Here is an 18,817-nt window from a genome sequence, read left to right as displayed (position 1 = left end):
AAGATGTTGTATACTTGAATTTTCAAAAGGCATTTGATAAGATGCTATATGAAAGATTACTACAAAAAAAAAGAGCTCATCATGTAGGGGGTAACATATTAGCATGGATAGAGGATTGGTTACCTAACAGGAAGAAGAGAGTAGGGAAAATGGGTCATTTTTCATTTGGCAAGCTATAACTACTGGAGTGCCACAGGGATCAATGCTGAGACCTCAACCATTTACAGTCTATATCAATAACTTGGATGAAGCGATCAAATGTTTGGTTGCTAAATTCTCTGATGGCCCAAAGATAGGTAGGGTAGGTCGTGAAGAGGACGCAAGGAGTCTGCAAAGGGATATAGAGAGGTTAAATGAATGGGCAAAAATTTGGCAAATGGAGTACGAGGTGGGACAATATAAACCTTTCCACTTTGGCAGGATGAATAAAACGATATACTATTTAAATGGAGAGAGATTGCAGAACTCTGTGGTACAGAGAGATCTGGGTGTCCTTGTACATGAATCACTAGAAAGGAAAATGGAATGTTGGTGTTTATGGCAAGGGGAATGGAATATGAAAGTTGAGAAGTTTTGTTACAATTGTACATTGGTGAGATGACATCTGAAGTACATCTGTACAGTTGTAGTCTCCTTACTTATGGAAAGGATTTAATTGCATTAGAAGCAGTTCAGAGAAGGTTCAATCAACTGATTCCTGGGATGAAGGAGTTTTCTCATGAAGAAAACTCCATTGGAGTTTAGAAAAATAAGAGTTGATGTTATTGAAACATAAGAATTGAGGATACTTGACAGGGTGGCTGCTGAGTTGATGGGCGGAATCATCCCAGATTTGCACTAAGTCCAGTAGCGGGTGGGTTTTGCCCGCCATACACAATGGCAGCTTTTTACACAGTATCATCCCAAACCCACCATATTAATTATACATCCCCAGGATACACGCTGTTTCCATAGCGGGCGGGCTCTGATTGCCTGCTATGCCATCATCTCGCCGCTTCATCCCACCAGGCACCACATTTAAAGCATAGCCGCACTTTTAAAAAAAATTCTTTCATGGGATGTGGGCATTGCTGGCCAGGCCAGCATTTCTTCCCCATCCCTAGTTGCCATGGCTATAGGGCATTTAAGACTCAACCACACTGATGTGGGTCTGGAGTCACATGTAGGCCAGACCAGGTAAGGACAGCAGACTTCCTTCCCTTAGGACATTAGTGAACCAGTTGGGTTTTTAAAACAATTGACAATGGTTGCATGGTCCTCATTAGACTTTTAATTCCAGATTTTTTCTGAATTCAAATTCCACCATCTGCCACGATGGGATTCAAACCCAGGTCCCCTGAGCATTACCCTGGGTCTCTGGATTACTAGTCCAGCAACTAAACCATCGCCTCCCAGTGCCCAGTGGTCCTAGCCGAGGACTGCAGCAAAGAAGACATGGCTCCGAAAGTCAAGAAGACTGCAGCCCCCCCAGAGCCTTTTGGATGCAGTGGAGGCCCGTTGTGATGTCCTCTACTCCTGCTCTAGCCACAGGACGGACAGCTACATTCCCATTCCAGCTTGGTAGGCGTTGGCAGTGATGATCAGTGCCAATGTTGCACAGAAGAGGTTGGCCATCCAATGCAAATAGAGGATGAATGATCTCATCTGCACAGCCAGGGTATGGCAACCATCCCATCACTCTAAACTCACACACTCTGCCCATCACACATTCACTGGCATCTCACTTACTGCCAGCTCAAGGGACATCACCAGCCATTCTCACAAATATACCCTCACATGTCCATCTGGCCTCATCTCCTCTGGAGACTGCCTCCTCAGCCCTCACCATCTTGAGCCCACTTGCACAGATCAACATGTACCCTCACACTCACCCTGGGATACCCTCCTTCCCCAGTACAGCTCTTGTCCTGCAGCCTCTTCCCTTGCCGAGGCCATTTCTCACCCTTCCCCAAGCAAGACCTTATCCTGTAGCAGTTGAAAAGCCACTCACATATGGTTGATCTGGTAGATAGAGACCTACCCATGAGCCACCCTAAAAGTGATGTGGTGCAGTCTGTGATGCTTGGCGCTGATGACTGCTAGTGCTGACTGAAGCAAGGTGGGCAAACAAACCTTCAAGTCCTGAGTGAAATGCAGCCCGCTAAGTGCACACCTTATATATGCTGTTGTGGAATACATCATTGTGTTTTCCCGCCAAGGTGAGCAGTTAATCCAGCAGGAGAGGAAATGAGTCCAGCAGGCTGGCCTTATACTGATATGTTGATGTATTACTTTTTATATAATGATATTATGGAAATTGGAGTTGAGGCCAAAATGAGATCAGCCATGATCATATTGAATGGCAGGGCAGGCTGTGGGGACTGAATTACCTACTCATGCTCCTATTCTTATGTTCTTCTTACAATGCGGTTCCTGACTTCCAATGGCGGGGAACACGGCCCGGCATTGGCGGGTAGAGCAGACAATCGCAAACTGGTTTCACAACATTGTGAAACCAATTTCTGGCCTTCTTACCGTGTTGTCCGCTCATGCCGCTGGGCACGCCCGATGCCGGCAGGCACAGAAAATCCAGGCCAATATTTCCCCTTGTGGGGGAGTCTAGAACCAAGGCACAATTTTAAAAAAAACTTAAATGGGAGACCACCAAAAAAATTCGCGGTCTCCTATTTAAGATGGAGGTAAGGAGAATTTTTTTCTCTCAGAGGGTTGATCATTTGTGATATTCTCTTCATCGGAGAGCTCTCAAAGCAGTGTCATTGAATATGTTTAGGGTGAAGTTAGGTAGGCTTTTGATTAGCAAAGAAGTCATTGCTTATAGGGGTGTAGACAGGAAAGCAGAGTTGAGGCCACAATCAGATCAGCATGGTCATTTACAGTGAGATAGTGTGAGAGAAACAGCGTAGTCATTTATAGCGAGAGAGTTTGAGAGAAACAGCATGGTCATTTACAGCGAGAGAGTGTGAGAGAAACAGCATGGTCATTTACAGCGAGAGAGTGTGAAAGGTGTGCGGCCATTTACAGCATGACAGTGTGAGAGGAGTGGGGCCATTTACAGCAAGAGAGTTTGAGAGAAACAGCATGGTCATTTACAGCGAAAGAGTATGGGAGAAACAGCGTGGTCATTTACAGGGAGAGATTGTGAGAGAAGCAGGGTCAATTATAGCGAGAGAGTGTGAGAAAAACAGCAGGATCATTTACAGCAAGAGAGTGTGAGAGAAATAGCGGGGCCATTTACAGCAAGAGTGTATGAGAGGAGCGGGGCTTTAACAGTCAGATAGTGAGAAGAGTGTGAGACCATTAAAGAGCGCGAGAAGGAAAAGTGCACAGAGAGCAGCTGATTGCTGAGTAGGATTGGTGAATATTTCTAGTCTTTAAAGTAAAAGTAAGATCTTTAGTTTGTGTTTAAATCTCTAGACTTTTTTTTCTCTTTTTCTTAAAGATTGCTTGTTAAATATAAGATCAATACTGCTGTGTATAAAAAAAACTATAACGTGTAAAGAGTGGGGATACTAGAGTAAAGCATTAATAAATTGAATAAAATACGATAGTATTGGCAGATGGGTGATGTGTTGCTACTGTAAAATAAAAATAACTTTTGAGGGTAAACTATAAAGTAATATAAAAAAGGACAGTAAGAGCTCCTTTAAATATAGAAAAAGGAAGAGAGAAGTCAAAGTGAACATAGGTGCCTTAGAGAATGAGGCTGGGAAAATAATAATAGGGAACCAGGAAATGGCAGAGAAGTTGACTAAATACTTTGCTTCAGTCTTCACGTTAGAAAATACTAATAGCATTCCAAAAATACTAAATAATCATGGGGCAAAAAGATGGGGGGGAGGAAATAAATACGATAACAATCACGAGAGAAAAAGTACGAGGGAAACTAATGGGGCTAAAGGCCCATAAGTCCCCTGGAACTGATGAGTTGCAACCTAGGATATTAAAGGAAATAACTACAAGGATAATGGATATACTGGTGGTAAAGTCCCAGAGGATTGTAGAAGGCTAATGTAACACCCTTATTCAAAAAGGGAGACAAAAAACAGGTAACTATAGGCCAGTTAGCTTAACATCTGTCATTGGGAAAATGTTGGGGTCTATTATAAAGGATGTAATAGCAGAGCATATAGAAATACATAACCTAATCAAGCAGAGTCAGCATGGCTTCATAAAGGGGAAATCATGCCTAATAAATTTATTAGAATTCTTTGAGGAGGTAAAAAGCAGGATAGATAAGGGGGAACCAGTAGATATAATATATTTGGATCTTCAAAAGGCGCTTGATAAGGTACCACACATAAGACTACTTAGTAAGATAAGAGCCAATGGTGTTGGGGATAGTATATTAGCATGGATAGAGGATTGGCTAACTAATAGAAGACAGAGATTTGGGATAAGGGGTGCATTTTCATGATGGCAACTTGTAACTATTGGAGTGCCACAGGGATTGGTGCTGGGGCCTCAATTATTTACAATACATATTAATGACTTAGCTGAGGGAAGTGAATGTACTATCGCCAAGTTTGCAGATGACACAAAAATAGGTGGGGAGGCAAATTGCGAGGATGACACAAGTAGTCCACAGAGGGTTATAGACAGGTTAAGTGAATAGGCAAAAATTTAGCAGATGGAATATAATGTAGGAAAATGTGACGTTATACACTTTGGTAGCAAGAATAAAAGAGCTGAATATTATTTAAATGGTGAAAGACTGCAAAAGACAGAGGGATTTGGGAGTCCTTGTGCATGAATCCCAAAAAGCTAACATACAAGTTCAATAGGTAATAGGGAAGGCAAATGGAATGTTGGCCTTTATTTCAAAGGGAATGGAGTATAAAAATGGGAAGTCTTGCTAAAATTATACAAGGCACTAGCAAGATTAGAATACTGTGAACAGCTTTGGTCCCCTTATCTAAGGAAAGATATACTGGCATTGGAGGCAGTCCAGAGAAGGTTCACTTCTCGGGTATGGAGGGATTTTCTTATGAGGAGAGGTTGAGTAGGTTGGGCCTGTACCCGTGGAATTTAGAAGAATGAGAGGCGGCCTTCATGGAACATATAAAGTTCTTAGGGGGCTTGACAGGGTAGATGCCGAGAGTTTCTTTCCCCTTGTGGGAGAGTCTAGGACCAGAGGGCATAATCTCAGAGTAAGGGGTCACCCATTTAAAACAGAAATGAGGAGGAATTTCTTCTCTCAGAGGATTGTTAATCTGTGGAATTCTTTACCGCAGAGGGCTGAAGAGGTTGGGTCGTTAAGTATATGCAAGGCTGTGAAAGATAGATTTTTAATCAGTAAGGGAATCAAGGGTTATGGGGACAAGGCAGGAAAGTGGAGTTGAGGATTACCAGATCAACCATGATCTCATTGAATGATGGAGCAGACTCGATGGACCGTATAGCCTATTCCTGCTCTTAATTCGCATGTTTGTATGTCTGTTTGTGTTTCTACAGATTAGGGTAAGCGTTACAGGTCTATCACAGGCATGATGGGCAAGTTGGCCTCTTCTCTGCAATGATGGTTGGGTTACATTAAGTGTTAAAACTACAGCAAATGCTGGTTAATTGTTGTTTTTCAACCCAATGAATGAATGAAACCCAACATTGTATATTCACAACTTTATCCTTGTTGCTATTTTTTTTAAGTTGACTTTTCTGCTGAACTAAGAAAAAATGGATGTTGTCACCTGACCACAAGGGAAGGACCTTTGTCTGGGAGCTATCCCCAGGAGTTCGAAGAAGAAAATAATTCTTTTCTCAAACTTCTGTCATTGTACAAATCCCTTGTAATCAACAAAAGCAGAGGAATTCCCCATCCTGAACTATCAGAAAAGGGAGAGCCTGAAACTCATTATATTGGAGGAAATGCAATTAACCACCTTGTCTTTCTCCTAAGTGGAAACAATGGAATTTTGGCCAGAGACACAGAAACTGATTATTAAGCTGCAATTAACCACTAATAGGCCATGTCACATGGCTCAAGCCTCTGTCTTTTGAACAATTTTAGCATTACATCTTTGGCTTCATAACCATTCTGCTGTTTTAATTTTCAACTGATGAGCTACCAGGAAGCATGCTCCTCCTAGCAGAACACTAGCCTGCTCATCAAGTCTGACTTTGCTGGAAATTTCGTACCATCACTAGAACTGATCCAATTTCATACCTATTTCATCTTGCAGTATCAGTCCCAACTGAAAAAAGCAAATCCTACAACTCCAGCCTTCAGCTACCTGACCTTGAATTACATGAAAGCATTCCTCATTGGACTCTGAATTTGGAATCTGGAGCTCATGTGAACTAATATTCATTTTCTGTGGTCCTTGTATTGTTGTCCTCGGCCCAACCATCTTCAGCTGCTTCATCAATGACCTTCCTCCCATCATAAGGTCAGAAGTGGGGATGTTCATTGATGATTGCACAATGTTCAGCACCATTCACAACCCCTCAGATACTGAAGCAGCCCATGTCCAAATGCAACAAGACCTGGGCAATATCCAGGCTAGGGCCGACAAGTGGCAAATGACATTCGCGCCACACAAGTGCCAGGCAATGGCCATCTCCAACAAAAGAGAATCCAACCATTGCCCCTTGATGTTCAATGGCATTACCATCACTGAATCCCCCACTATCAGCATCCCGGAGGTTACCATTGATCAGAAACTGAACTGGACTAGCCATATAAATACTATGGCTACAAGAGCAGGTCAGAGGCTAGGAATCGTGCAGCAAGTAACTCACCTCCTAACTCCCCAGATCCTGTCCATCATCTACAAGGCACAAGTCAGGAATGTGATGGAATTCTCTCCACTCGCCTAGATGAGTGCAGCACCCACAACACTGAAGAAGCTTAACATCATCCAGGACAAAGCAGCCCGATTGGTTGGCACCACATCTACAAACATTCACTCCCTCCACCGCCGATGCACAGTAGCAGCAGTGTGTACCATCTACAAGATGCACTGCAGGAATTCACCAAGGATCCTTAGACAGCACCTTCCAAGCCCACAACCAGTACCACCTAGAAGGAAGGGCAGCAGATAGGTGGGAACACTACCACCTGGAAGTTCCCCTCCAGGTCAATCACCATCCTGACTTTGAAATATATCGCTGTTCCTTCACTATTGCTGGGTCAAAATCCTGGAACTCCTTCCCCAACAGCACTGTGCGTGTACCTACACCACATCGACTGCACACCCATGAATGAATAAAAAAAAAAGCTTCCTTTCTCCATTCCCCACTTTACTGTGTGTATGTGTATGGAGTGGGATGTGGCTAACACTCCTTTCATGGGTTTTGAATGTGGAAAATAAACTAACCTTCTGAGTTAGACCATAAGACCATAAGACATAGGAACAAAAATTTGGCCATTCAGCCCATTGAGTCTGCTCTACCATTCAATCATGGCTGATAAGTTTCTCAACCCCATTCTCCCACCTTCTCCCCGTAACCTTTGATCACCTTACCAATCAAGAACCTATCTAAAACAAAAACAGAATTACCTGGAAAAACTCAGCAGGTCTGGCAGCATCGGCGGAGAAGAAAAGAGTTGACGTTTCGAGTCCTCATGACCCTTCGACAGAACTCTCGGTCTTAAATATACTCAATGACCTGGCCTCCACAGCCTTCTGAGGCAATGAATTCCATAGATTCACCACTCTCTGGCTAAAGAAGTTTCTCCTCATCTTTGTTCTAAAATGTCTTCCCCTTACTCTGAGGCTGTGCCCTTGGGTCCTAGTCTTTCCTACTAATGGAAACATCTTCCCCACGTCCACTCTATCCAGGCCTTTCAATATTCTGTAAGTTTCAATCAGATCCCCCCTCATCCTTCTAAATTCCATCGAATATAGACCCAGAGTCCTCAAACGTTCCTCATATGTTAAACCTTTCATTCCTGGGATCGTTCTCATGAACCTCCTCTGGACCTCTCCAGGGCCAGAACATCCTTCCTGAGATATTGGGCCCGAAATTGTTCACAATATTCTAAATGTGGTCTGACCAGAGCCTTATAAAGCCTCAGCAGCACATCCCTACTTTTATATTCTAGTCCTCTTGAAATAAATGCTAACATTACATTTGCCTTCTGAACTACCGACTCAACCTGCAAGTTAACCTTAAGAGAATCCTGGACTAGGACTCCCAAGTCCCTTTGTACTTCAGATTTCTGAATTCTCTCCCCATTTAGAAAATAGCCTATGCCTCTATTCTTCCTACCAAAGTGCATGACCTCACACTTCCCCACATTGTATTCCATCTGCCACTTCTTTGCCCATTCTCCTAACCTGTCCAAATCCTTCTGCAGCCTCCCTGCCTCCTCAATACTACCTGTCCCTCCACCTATCTTTGTATCATCTGCAAACTTAGCCAGGATGCCCTCAGTTCCTTCATTTCGATCATTAATGTATAAAGTGAAAAGTTGTGGTCCCAGCACTGACCCCTGCGGAACTCCACTAGTCACCGGCCGCCATCCTGAGAAGGACACCCTTATCCCCACTCTCTGCCTCCTGCCAGACAGCCAATCCACAAGTTAATCCTGACCCGTGTTTGCTGTGGATTATTAATAAAATTGAAACACAAAAAGTGAGGGATTGGGAAAACAAGCTACCACTTATTCTTTTAAAAACTAATTCAAAACACAGTCTGCTTATGGACAGGTCTCTCTCTTTTGTGATAATTCAGAATGGAGGAAACCAGTTCATCTGCACCTCCTATGCTTTTGTTGATTGCAGGGAGTTTGTACAATGACATGTGAGATTTCAGAAGCTTGGGAAAAATCAATGCAGTTTGACTGTCTCTCTCCTGTCGTAACATATGGAAGGCATTGAGGATAAATATGGAATTGAAATTATAATTTTTAAAATCAGGTTAGGGAAATAGTTGATCTCAGAGTAGTTAGGATAAGGAAAAGGCTAAAGATGTGTCTGCCATTACTGCAACAAAGAATTGAGCGCATCTAAGTATTGAGGGTGCAATAAGGTATTAAGGGAGCCATTGAACTAGATGTCAAATTTAGAGTGAATTCATGTTTTAGCGTACCTGTTGAGGCTGGTAGAGCAGAGTAGGTAAAAAGACAAGGAGTAATGTCAACATTATTTTTGAAAATGTAGTTCTAACTGTTTGGTGGAGGCTGGGTTCAGGACAGATTTTGAAGGTGGATCCAGATCCAGATGAGCAGTGGGAATAAGATAAAGATTGGTGTTTAGGTTTAAAATTTTTATTAGGATTAGTGCTTTAATTCAGAGCTAGGAATGGGGTGGATAAAACAATATTGCTGTTCCTGATTGGCATCCAGTTACTTCTGCTGGACCATGCATGTGAATGGATGGCAGGTAGACAGAGACTCAGATATAATATCAGCTAGGCTGCTACAGGCTTTGACACAGAAAGAATGGCCACTTGGCAAGACATTGATGGGTGGGCTGTACCATCATCATAATAATAATAAAACCAAAACAACAGCAACGACAGCAGCAACAACAATTTGCATTTATATAATGCCTTTTACATCGTAAGATGTCACTGGAGCAAAAATTGATATTGAACCAAGGAAAAAGACATTAGGAGAAGACATTTGACAGTTTGCTCAAAGAGGCAGGTTATAAATGGTGTTTTAAAAAGTAGAGAGATGTGGAGAGAAGTTTAGAGAAATTCCCAGAGCTTAAGATCTGGACAGCTGAAGACTTGGCAACCAATGCTGGGCTAAAGAAAGCTGTCAAAAGGCCGAAATTTGAGAAATGCAGTGTCTTTTCAGGATTATAGGGCTGGCGGATAGAATCAAATATCGTGTTTTACACTGGTTTAAGATATTAAACATTTTATAGGGCTAGCCCAAAATTATTGAACTTTCACGAACTCAGTGTAATAATGAGGCATTTGTTGGAGGAACCACCTAATCAAATGAAATATTAAACCAAAGTACCGTCTGCCTGCTCAGATGGATGTTAAAGCTCCCATGATACCATTTGTAGAAGATGACAAGGCCATCGAATGTCCTGACCAACATTCCTCCATAAACTAACAAAACTAGAGTATATGGTCAATTATTGCATTGCTGTTGTGAGCAGAATATCTGCATTGATTCCACTTCAAAAGCAATTCATAGTCTGAAGCACTTTGAGATACATTAATGAGTTGAGATTCGATATAAATGCAAATATTATTTCATTCAATTTGAATTACATTTTCTTTATAGAGAGGGGAGTAAGAGAGATTCACACATTTCATTGAGGACCCTTTTCCTCCCGTCCTGGAACAAGGTCTAGGCATAGAGTTATAGGGCAGGATCTTCCGGTCGGTGAGTGGTGGGTGGGGCCAGCTCGCCGACGCATAAAATGATGCGGGATGACATCGGCTGGAACTCCCGACATCACCCCGCATCATTTCCATTTTCAGGTCGGCGGGGGCGCAGCCGCATCAGCTGTCAACGGCCTACTGAAGCAATTGAGAAAATAATTAAAATCATTAGTGGAACTTTAAGGTTGGCAGGCAGGCCGGGAGTCTTGGCAGGCTTCAGAAAAAGCGTGAAACCACATCCATTGGCGGGATGAGGTTTCATGAGTGTATTTAAGTTTTTAATAAAGATTTCAGTTAAAGTTACGGACATGTGTGTCACATGAGGGGACATGTCAGGGAAATTTTTCTATCATTTTTATTGCAAATTTTAATTCAGAGCCGATCTCCCTGAGGCAGTACTTAGCCTCAGGGAGATCAGTGTGCTCTTTCGTGCTACCATGGCATATTGCCAGAGGTGGAAAACCTGCTGGCTCAGCAGTCCATCAGACAGCCAATCAAGCCACTTAAGTGGCCAAATAGGGGCCACTTTGCGGCCCTGCACGGATGGGCCTGCCATCACATCGGGAGAATGCCAGGTAAACTCTGGTGGCATCCCAGCAGCTTCCGGGGGATACTGTCCTTTACTCATGTTTCTTGGTTGGCGGAGGGGTCCACCCAGCAGCAACGGCCTACGTTGTGGCAACAGCACTGCCAGTACACCGCAACCCCAATCCCCAGCCTCCCTGACCACCTGGGCCTGCCTGTCTGGCTGTCTTTCCATGGGCTTCCCCAAAAACTTAGTGGTTCTTTGAGGGTGCCTCATCCTTGAGCTGCAGCCTCAGTACTGGTTACCACTAACAGTGGTGCTGCTAGGGCTGTTGAACTTCCAGGCATCTAACAGGAACGGCAGCTTTTGGGGGCAGGCCACAATCCTCAATTGGATTTGAGCCACAGTGGTGGCCTCTTACTTGGCCATTACCAGTGAAATGACAGCCTCGGACCTGCCACCCACTCGAGCAGGGTCATCTTCCGTTTTTATCCCAGCTGTGAGACTTCAATGTTCTCCATAAAATTCAGCCCCATAGAGTCATAAAGATATTTGTAGACTGCAGAAAGTTGTCAATGGACAGGTCAGGTGGGCAGAGAAGTGGCAGATGAGGTTCAATTTGGAGAAGTCTGAGGTAATCCATTTGGGGAACGCGACCAAGGCAAGGGAATACATGACAAATGATAGGATCCTGAAAAGTGTACAGGAACAGAGGAATTTTGGAGTGCATGCCCATAGATCACTGCAAGTAACTAGAGAGGCAGGTAAGGTGGTCAAGAAGGCACACAGAATACTTGCTTTTATTAGCTGAGGGATAGAATAGAAAAGTTGGAAATTTCTCCTAGAATTATAGAAAACAGTAGTGTGCCACAGCTGGAAAATTGTGCATAATTCTGGCCACCTTATTACAGTAAAGATGTGATTGCATTTGAGACGGTACAGAGGGCACTTACAAGGATATTACCTGCAATGGACAATTTTAGTTATGAGGAAAGATTTTTTGGAACAGACGAGGCTAAGGTGGGACCTAATTGAAGTATATAAATTTATGAGAGGTCTAGATAGAGTGGATAGAAAGGCCCTATTTACATGGCTGAGGAGTCCACAACTAGGGATCATAGAAATAGGGTAAGAAGTAGAAGGTTTAGAGAGGATTTTAGGAAAAATGTTTTCACCCAGGGAGTGGTGGTGACCTGGAATTCACTGCCCGGAAGACTGGGAGCAGCAAAAACTCATAACATTTAAGAAATACATGGAAATGCAAGTGAAATGCCATAACCTACAAAGCTGTGGAGCAAGAGCTGGAAAGTGGCATTAGAGTGGATGGCTCCTTGTCAGCCAGCATGGACTTGATAGGCTAAATGGGCTCCTTCTGTGCAATACATTTCTATGATTATGTGATTCTAAGGAGTCAATTTGGCCCACCGAGTCAGTGCTGGCCCTCTGTAGAGCAATCCAGTCAACCCCATTCTCACCTTTATCCTTGTAGCCCCGTGACTTGATTTCCCTCAAGTGCTCATCCAATTTCCTGTTGAAATCATTGATCATCTCTGTTTTCATAACCTTTGTGGACTGCAAATTCCAGGTCATTACTACTCACTGCATAAAAAAGTACATCCTCACTTATCCCTTGTAATTGTTGCCCAAAACCTTAAAGCCAGAACCCCTAATCCTTATATCATCAACTAATGGGAACCGCTTTTCTTTGTTTACCATATCTAAAAAACAATAACTTTCTTTTACACCTCTACCAAAACAATTACCTCAATCTTCTTTGCTACAAGGAGAACAACTCTAGCTCCTCCAACCTATCCTCGCAGCTAAGATCCCTCAATACTGGACCATTCTGGTAATTCTCCTCTGCACACATTCAAGAACCCTCATGTCCTTCCTAAAGTCGTGTGACCAGGACTGAATGCAATACTCTAGCTGGGGCCAAAGCAGAGCTTTAGAGAGATTCAGCATATAATTTCCCTGCTGTTTTACTTAATGCCTCTACTTATGAATCCCACAATCCCTCTTTTCCTGAACGCTCTTTAGAACTGTGCCATTAAATGTATATTGCCTCTCCCCGTCCCTCCTGCCAAATGCACCTCGCACTTCTCTATTAAATTCCATCTGCCACTTTTCTATTCTGCCTATTTTGCTAGTCTATCTAGCATATCTTCTAGATCCGTGACCTCAACCACCTAGAGGACAAGGGCAGCAGATGCATGGGAACACTATCACCTACAAGATCCTCTCCAACCCATGCACAACTATGACTTGGAACTGTATCACTATCCACTGCCACTGGATCAAAATCCTGGAACTCCCACCTAACAACACTGTGGAAGTTCATACCACACATGGACTGCAGCGGTTCAAGAAAGCAGCTCACCATCAACTTCTCAAGCGCTGTTAGGAATGGGTAATAAAAATGCTTGCCTAACCAATGATGCCCATGTCCTGTGAAAGAATTAAAAAAAGTCGATTGGTATGTTTCTCACTGTTTGCCATATCTCCAAGTTTGCTATCATTGGCAAATTTTGAATTACCCAAGTCATTTATATGCATATCAGAAGAAAAGCAGTGGCCTTAACACTAACCTTGGGGGAGCACCACTGTTTATCATCCTCCAGTCTGAAAAAGAACCGCTTGCCATTACTTCTGTCCTTATGCCATGTTTTTAAAAAAGCTGCCACTATCCATCCTATTCCACGAGCCCCAATTTGTTACTCAGCCTTTTATGCCGTTCTTGTCAGACACTTTATTAAAAACCACATAAACAACATCCACTGCATTTCCCTCTTCAACCTTCTCTGCTGCTTCATCAAAAAACTTAAATTAGCTTAGTCAAACACAATCTGCCTTTTTACAAATTCAAGTTGGCTTTCCTTAGTTAACTCAAATCCCTCCAATTGTCTATGAATTATTTTCTTGATTGTTGTTTCTAAAACATTGCCCAACATTGATGATAAACTGACCAGCCTGCAATTATCAGGCAAGTCATTACACCGTTTCTTGAACAAGGGCATTACATCTGTCACTTTCCCATACTCTGTCCTCCCCCTTATCTAGAGAAGATTGGAATATTATGACAAGCCCTTCTTCTATTTCCATTCCCCCTTTCCTTAACAACCTGCAAGTATCCAGGCGTAGCAACTTTTCCACTTTAAGCATAGCCAGTTTTCCAGTACATCCAACTTATCAATTTTTACCTGATCCATCTCTATTTTTACTAATATTTTGCCAGCATCCTCTTCATTAGGATACAAAGTGCTCAGTAAGTATTTTGATCTTGCGCTGTACCTCTAAGCATATATCACCCACTTTGTCCTAATAGGCCCTACCCCACCATTAACCTGATAATAGAAGATTTTTGAGCTACTTATGTTAACTGCTATTCTATTCTCATATTGCGTCTTTGCCTGGCTTACTTGCTTTTCACTTGCCCTCTCAACTTATTGGGTGGGATTTTCAGTCACGCCAGCAACGGACATTGTCACGGGCGGAACAGTAAAATTTGGAGATCAGCAACAGCTCTCTAAATTTTCCTATCCCACCTGTGACAATGCCTGCTGCTGGTCCTGCCCATTGGATTTGACCTGTTCTTGCTTGGAGAATTCACTTGACATGTACTATACATGTTCTCTTCTGTTTCGTCACCTTCTCTATCCCCCTGGCCACTCAAGGTGTCCTATCTTACTTACCTACCTTTCCCCCTAGCCTGTTCCTGAAACAGATCCTCCTTAAAGATCACCCATTGCCCTGTTACAGTTTTACCTGTCAATCTTTGGTTCCATTTTACTTTGGCTCTCATCCTATTGTAATTAAACCTTTTTAAACATTCTACTATAGATTGTTCCTTGCTCTTTTCCATTACTAATCTAAACCTTATGATACAATGATCATGTACCCAAATGTTCCGCACAGACACTTGATCCACTTGGCCCATTTCATTCCCTGGCACCAGACCTGTTGAAGTGCATCCCTTCTGAATAGGTGTCTCCTGTCCCAGAACTAGTCCAAATATCTCAGGAATCTGAAGCTCTCCCTCCTGCACCATTCCTCAAACCATGCATTGATATTCCATACCTTCCTAATACTACTGTTGCTAGTGCACGTCACGGAGTAATCAGAGATTACTTACTACCTTCAAGATCCAACTTTTTAACTTCTTCCATAGCCGCTGAAAATCTGATTGTTGGACATCAATACCTGCTCTCTCTATGCCATTAGCACTGATTTGTACAGCTTCTAGCACACTCTCTTCCCCCTATAGAATATTCTGCACCCTCTTCGTGGTGTCCTTTAGCCAAGCACCAGAGAGGCAACACACCATGTGTGACTCATGATGACAGCCACAGAAACACCTGTCTGCCCCCTAACTATGGAATTTCCTGTAACAACTGCAACTCTCCTCTTTGCTGTTCCCCCTTTGCAGGCCCTTGCTAATTGAAGGGGAGAGGTGAGAGATTTTCTAATCCCCTGCACTTTACAGTCTGGATTTGAATCTAGTTCCCCAATGAGAAAAGAATTTATTCACAATGATGCCTATAACCTCCAAAGATGCTATTCTCTTAACATGAAGGGACTGTAATGCTGACAAATCACTGTTAGAACCACTTTCGGTGGGATGAAGTGATTTTTTTTGTGTGTGCAGTTCTGTGGTAATGATTTGAAATCCTTCAGAAGCCCATGTCTGTGACAGTGAACTAATCCAGCAGAAGAGGTTTTCAGTGGCTGTCTCTGCACATCCCTGAGAGCCGACAGTGAAAATATTTGTCTATGTGAGTAGGCTGCAATGTTCCTTTTTGATGTGTAATTGTGTTGGCAGGCATGGGTCCTCTGCTCTATTCAGAGCTGTTAGTGCCTTTTTACCAACCTTGTCTCTTCTAATCCAATCTTCATTCTCTTTTCCCTTCCTCTTCCCCCACCCCCCCCCCACCCCCCCACCCCACCCCACCCCCACCACCACTTCCCTTGAACCTCTTTAACGGTGTAACTGCTTGTGAATCAGGTTTAATATCTCCTCTTGTCTTTTGGCCTGTCAACCCTGAGTCTGAAGAGGGCTGACAGAGTCGACCTATTTAACTGTCAGAGGCAGTCAGCATTGCTCTGGAAGTGTAAGGAATAAAGGTCAAAGAACAACAGAAAAGTGTGGACATTGACTTTCACATGGCTACATCAGGTCAGGAGACCACCCTATAGAAATACTAACCCTAAAAAAGTAACTAACTCCTACAATGTAAGCAGAAACACTGTGGGGACATGGTTTAAGAGGCAATAGGGACAATTTTGACTGGACAATATCAAGTCAGCTGCCTGTTGTACATCTTTCCTGATTTTTATTTTCATTGGAAGCCTAGAAAATAAAATCGTGAGACTTAGCTAGTAAGCAGCTCATGTGACATTGCCCACTTTATTGCCCCAAGTGAAAATTACTCCACTGTCTTTTTTTCAACCACAACAACAACTTACAATTATATAGCATCTTTAATGTGGTGAAATGTCATGGTTGGTTTGATCAACCCAAGAAAGAATAGGAACGGCCCCCATGTGATAATAAAAAGGAAAGGCTTTGAGGAAGGCATTGAAAATGGGGAGAGAAATAATTAAAACCCTGATCTTTCAAAACGGATTTCGTTGTGGCAAGATGGTGAAGGTTGATGATGCCACTGATGAGTAAAATGCAAGAAATTATGTAGAATTAGGAAGAGGGATTAAGACCATGCTGGCATTAAAAGATGAGGGCAACAATGTTCAAATTGATATACTGGAGGACAGTGAGTCAATGAAGGTCAGCAAAGACAGAAATGAAAATTAAACAGGATCTTCTGCAGGGTAGGATTTTTAGATACAGCACTGGTTGAATTGGGGTTTATGTAGGATTAAACCCAGGATTCTAGCTAGAAGAATATTGGAAAAGTCAAATCCAAAGGTGATAAAACATAAATGAGAGTTTCAGAAGCAGTGGGTGGTACCACTTCTTATTCTATTCACCCACTGGCTGTATTTGGGATCTTGCTGTGTATGATCTCTTTCTTTCCTTCAGCTTAGAAGAAATGAGGCCGGTTTTAGCATTCAAGGCTGAGATCGGTTGACTGCAAAAGCGCAGGGATCCAACCAGATACTTAATTATGCTCAAAGTGAGTTTAGTGCCAGCACAATCTGCTTTTTTGCCCTGGAACAATGGTATATTTGTTGCAAATACCTAGTTCATAATTCAAACATTTTAGAATATAAATTTTAGTTTTAGGGATTAAAGTTTTAACTTTAGATCAATGGGGGGAATCTGGTTGAGAAACTGATAAAAATCAACACTGAAGTAATAGCACTCAAACAAGCTTGGGTTTATAACACTTAAAAGGTAGACTGTGTTTATCTTGCTAGATCAATTTGATAGCAAAAAGACTTGAAAAATTAATGATCTATCTTTAAGCTTGTAATTGAGCCAGAGGGGTTGGAGAGAGGGCAATTATATTTATTAGAAATATGAATGTGTTGCAGAATCAAAGAATTGCTTGGAAGATAAAATGATTAATTTACTTGCTTTTTTAGATTATCCAGGAGCATGCCACATCATCATTTGGGGATAGAAGGTTTTTTGTTTAATTTGCCTGTATGTGTCTGCTTACAGAAGCAGACAGTTCAATCTGAATTTCATGAGGGAAAAGCATCTGACAGATTTACTTTAGTTCACAGCTAGTGGAAGTAATTGACAATGGTCCTCACAGAGCATTGGGGCAGAAAGCAATTAACGGAATTAGCTTGGAAAGTGGGAAGACAGTTGGATATCAGCCGGCAATCCAAACAAGGAGATGAGGCATCCACAGTCGTGAGTCTGTCAAAGAAGGTTGGAGCAAAAAAGGTTGGAGGGTCGCGTAGCCAAAAAGCTAATGGAAGGACCCTTATAGAATCTTATCTCGGAGGATATCTGGAATACTGTGGAGAATTAAAGAGAATTCTGGAGGGATATAGCATATCTTTGGGTTGGTCCCTAAAGAAGTGAATGAACCTTCAATATTGTTGGAATGTGTAAAGAATTCTTGGGGGGAAATTAAAAAGTAGAACTGAGTTCATAGCATAAGTAACTAAAAACAACAGTGTTAAGTGAAGAGTGCTAACATTGTTTAATCCTTTTTGATATACAGTAAAGTTTGTTTTGTTTAAAAGCATGAAATCTTGTACCCTAATTTTGTTGGTTAATGGTTATTAATTGTTAAAAGTCCCACTTTAGAGAGCTGCCGGTCAATTTGATTGGCTGACAGGTCTCTAATCCCAGTAGCGACAGAAGCTGTAGTGGATAGAAGAGGAAATTTGTGAAGTCGACAGAACCTAAGTCCTAGGAGTGGGTGGCAAGGTTAGTTTTTGGGGTCTCAGGGCAGGGAGGGTAGGGAAGGTCTGGGAGGGGCAGTGGATAGTGGGGGGGTTGGGGTGTCGGGGAGAGGCCTGGGGTGAAGGGAGGCCTAGCGGCCACAGGACCTTAAGCAGGGTGTGGGGACAGTGCCCAAAATTAGAAGGGGACTGCTAATGGAGGTGCCCCTCACCACCCCTCCCCCACTTCCTGCCTGAGGCCTAAACCTAATCATTTTCAGGCTTCACCCACACCCAGGAATCCTCCTGCCAGCCTAAAAATTAAGCTGGGCAGGAAATGGCCCTTAAGTGGTCAATAATTGGCCATATAAGGGCCTCAGTTGGGGAAAGTTTGTGCCTCACCCGACCTAGCATAAAACTACAAAGAGGTCGGAGCAGGTGGGAACTCAGCGGGAAGCCCATTCGTTCTATTTCACACGCTCCTCCGCCTAAAAACCCATCGGCAGGAGCGGGTGAAATTCAGTCAAGAGCCTTTGACTCCCGATCAAGGGAATCCCTCGAGTCAATAGTGTCACACCACTTTGACCTGCCACACTGTGTGAATTATAATATCTCAAACCTGCTCTACAAAATGTTCATGGAGTTTGTGGTGCTGGCTGGATACTTGTTACATCTACTTAAGCTGTATTTAAATTCTTTCAGAGC

Source organism: Carcharodon carcharias, chromosome 6, assembly GCF_017639515.1.
Source record: "Carcharodon carcharias isolate sCarCar2 chromosome 6, sCarCar2.pri, whole genome shotgun sequence".
Lineage (NCBI taxonomy): Eukaryota > Metazoa > Chordata > Chondrichthyes > Lamniformes > Lamnidae > Carcharodon > Carcharodon carcharias.
Note: the sequence above shows the minus strand (reverse complement) of the source record.